Here is a 3,995-nt window from a genome sequence, read left to right as displayed (position 1 = left end):
GAGGATGAATTTCATGTTTTATGGTTTTTGCCGCAATAAAAAAAAACAGGCCCCGCGCGGCCCCTCCCACGGGCCCGGGCCCTGGGCGTGTTCCTGGCTGCTGCGCCAGTGGCCGGGGCGGGGCTTGGCCGAGGCGCGGAGCTGCGGGGCGCCGGGGCTGACGGGCTCCGCGCGCAGGTGGCTCCTCCCCCGCTTCTCCGGATCCCGGGACCGCCAGGCAGTGTGCTGGCTTCCGAGGGAGCGCCTTTGTGCCCGGCTCTGGGAGCCCGTGACAGCCGCTGCGCGCCAGGGTCCATTGTTTCGCTTCTCTGTCTCTTCCAGAGATGCCGCAGGCGCGCGGGGTCCTCACGTGCCACCGCGGCGGCTGGAGCGCTGGGACCCGCGGGCGCTGAGGGAAATGAAGCACCTAAAGCCGTGGTGGTCAGCCGGCGGCGGCCTCCTGCATTTCACCATCCTGCTGAGCTTGGCGGGGCTCCACGTGGACCTAGAACTCTACCTGCTGCTGCCGCCGCCCGCCCTGCTCCGGGATGAGCTGCTGCTCCCCGGCGGCCCGGCCAGCTCCACCCACGCGCTCTGCCCCTTCCCGGCCTCGAGAGGGTGGGAGCGCGCCGGCTGGCTGCACCCCAAGGGCCGGGAGCCGGACCCCGCAGCGGCACCCGAGGGCCAGCTGCTCCGGGAGGTACGCGCGCTAGGGGTCCCGTTCATCCCCCGCGCCCGGATGGATGCGTGGCTGGTGCACAGCGTGGCGGCGGGGGACGCGGACGCGGCCCACGGGCTGCTCGGCGCCGCTGCCCCGTCGGCCGGAGGAGTTGGCGCCAGCTTGGATGGCAGCAGCCAGGCTGCGCAGCGGGGCGGCGGGGACCCGCCAGCGACTCAGAGTAGCCCCTTGGCCGCTGAGGAGAAGGAGAAGGCACCCGCGGAACCGACGGCTCAGATGCCAGACGCTGGCGGATGCCTGTGCAAGGAGAATGAGGTACTAAGAGAGAAGTGGGAAGCTGTGGCTCACAGTTCCCAGCAGGAGGAAAAGAAGAAAGGGTGTTAGCCCAGAAGGAGACATCACTACAGCAGAATAATGAAGAGGAAAACAAAATAGCAGATAAACCTGACTGGGAGTCAGAAAAGACCGCTGAGTCTAGAAATGAGAGACATCTAAATGGGACAGATACATCTTTCTCTCTGGAAGACTTATTCCAGTTGCTTTCATCACAGCCTGAAAATTCACTGGAGGGCATCTCACTGGGAGATATTTCTCCTCTTCTAGGCAGTATCAATGATGTCATGAATTCTTCAGCACATTATAATGTAAATTTTCGCCAGGCTATAAGTCACGAAGTGAATCTTCATGAGGCCATGTTGCTGTGTCCCAAGAGTACATTCAAAAGAGATCCAGTAACAAAGGCTTCACAGGCACAAGAACCGTTTCTGCAGTTAACTTCTCATACCGTCAATCCTGAGCAAACCCTTCCTGGAACTAATTTGACAGAATTTCTCCCACCTGTTGATAATCAGACGAGGAATCTAACAAGCCAAGACCTACTATGTGACCTTGATGTAAATATATTTGATGAGATAAACTTAATGTCATTAACCACAGAAGAAGATTTTAATCCAATGGAAGTTTCCCAGCTTTTTGAAGAACCAGATTCTGATTCTGGCCTTTCTTTAAATTCAAGTCACAATAGCATCTCTGTCACCAAGTCTAATTCTTCTCATTCTATGTATGATGAAGAAGGTGCTGTAGGTTATAACAGTGACCTTGGATCTCTTTCCTATCATGACTTAGAAGGGGCTGTAGGAGGCTACTATGCAGAACCCAGTAAGCTTTGTCACATGGATCATAGGAGTGATTCTGGTTTCCATGGGGATCTTACATTTCAACACATATTTCATAACCACACTTACCACTTAAAACCAAGCACACCAGAATCCACTTCTGAATCCTTTTCATGGCCTGGGAAGTCACAGAAAATAAGGAGTAAGTACCTCAGTGACACAGACAGAAACTTGAGCCATGATGAATGGTGTGCTAAAGCTCTGCATATCCCTTTTTCTGTAGATAAAATTGTCCGTATGCCTGTTGATTCTTTCAACAGCATGTTAAGTAGGTACTATCTGACAGACCTACAAGTCTCGCTCATCCATGATATCCAACGAAGAGGGAAAAATAAAGTAGCTGCTCAGAACTGTTGTAAACACAAATTAGACATAATTTTGAGTCTAGAAGATGATGTATGTAACTTGCAAGCAAAGAAGGAAACCCTTAAGAGAGAGCGAGCCCAATGTAACAAAGCAATTAACTTAATGAAACAGAAACTGCATGACCTTTATCATGTTGTTCTTAGTAGGTTAAGAGATGACCAAGGTAGGCCAGGCAATCCAAATCAGTGTGCTCTTCAGTGCAGTCATAATGGAAGCATTTTGATCGTACCCAAAGAACTGGTGACCTCAGGCCACAAAAGGGAAACCCAAAAGGGAAAGAGAAAAAGTGAGAGAAGAACCTAAAGACGGACTCCATTATGTGGATAAAGTAGTAATGCTCAGAAACTTATTATCTGGATCACAAACCACTGAAATTGCTTCAAGTGTTACATCTTTTAAGTACTGCTACCTGAAGCACTCCGTTAAGGCTACATTTTGAAGTTTATATGGACAAATATTTTGAACTTCAAGATCATAACTTATGGGGAATTTATAGAAAGCCACAACTTTTCACGAAATCCTGGTACCACATTGTATAAAAGATTCATAAATAGTTATCTTTAAAGAATAGGGTAATATGAAAACCTGGTATGACTTACCAGTCACTTTGGCAACTTTTTTTTAAAATAAGATGGTCACTTCAAAAAGAGCACAGGGGATCTAATTGTTTTAAGATGTATTTGTTTTTTATGACTTAAAATGTGAAGTAGCCTTATTTCCCCGTTAGCACTGTAGTGGGCTTTTCAAAAGCTATTTTAATTTTTATGAGTATTTAACTTGTAAATTTTTCTTTCTGTGGAAATAAATTTCATATTTGAATGTAAAAAAAAAAAATAACTGAGTTTGTGTCCATAGGTACTGATTTCTCCAGCGCATCAAAGATGCTCCATCACCCCGCTTGGCTGATCGCAAGAGGTCCTTAGGTGATCTTTTGGCAAGAGGAACATATGACTCTTAGGACATTTACCTGTGATAGACCTGAAGAGTCAGACACCTAATTTCCATGTATCTAAGAAGTATTTCATCTCTTCTCTTTATGGCTCCAATGCTGTTCTTGTTGGGGAACCAAGAACTCTTATCTCATCTGTCACTGTGATGCAGGTGTTGCTAAGGACGAGACTGATGGGAGCCCAGCCCCTTCCATGGAGCAAGTTGGGCCACTGTGAACAGGGTTAACAGTCAGGGAATGCCAGCAGCCACTTTTGGGTGCTGGTTCAAGTTTCTGCCCCACCCCATGGGAAATAAACAGAGGAAGGGTGGCAGCATTTTACTAACTGAAAGTGAGGCTCAGGCATTTGTAAATGTCTGAAATCAAGAGAAGGTTCTTATATTTAGGAAAATATTATATTTAGCAAAAAAATTAAGGATGCTATATACAATTCTGCTTTTTTAAAAAAAAATCAAACAAAAATAGTCCTCATATGTACCAAAAAATGAGCATTCTATAACAATAAATATTCTTAATTTGTTTTACATTTATTTCAGAAGTGTTTAGATTCTTTGTGAAACTACAAAAATGGAATCATGTGTAGACTCTTATATGCATGCCATTTGGTATTAGATGAAATAGCCTCATTAGTACCAATTCTATACTTAGTTTATGTCGGAGAATTTTTTGTTCAGTATTCAAGTATAATTACTTTCGGAAAATCATTGACTTCTTAGAAGTTATAACTTTGTTTATTTTAATACAAAACTTTGACGTTAGCAATTTTATGAAAAAATAAAATGTGCTAAAAATAAATGCTTGTGTGGCATGATTGGTAAATGATGCACAAAAACAGGTTCTTTTTTCC

The 3,995-nt window shown here is 45.8% G+C and overlaps 1 pseudogene across 1 annotated transcript; it reads left to right on the top strand.

The window, feature by feature from the left end:
- The first annotated feature begins 397 nt into the window (after positions 1–397).
- Positions 398–2,710, top strand: LOC105817440 (annotated as a pseudogene). The gene has a single exon (XR_001137840.1). The product of XR_001137840.1 is annotated as a nuclear factor erythroid 2-related factor 3 pseudogene (transcript).
- The last annotated feature ends 1,285 nt before the right edge of the window (positions 2,711–3,995 follow it).

Source organism: Propithecus coquereli, unplaced genomic scaffold (genome assembly GCF_000956105.1).
Source record: "Propithecus coquereli isolate 6110/MARCELLA unplaced genomic scaffold, Pcoq_1.0 Scaffold411, whole genome shotgun sequence".
Classification (NCBI taxonomy): domain Eukaryota; kingdom Metazoa; phylum Chordata; class Mammalia; order Primates; family Indriidae; genus Propithecus; species Propithecus coquereli.
Note: the sequence above shows the minus strand (reverse complement) of the source record. Positions and strands in the feature narration are given on the sequence as shown.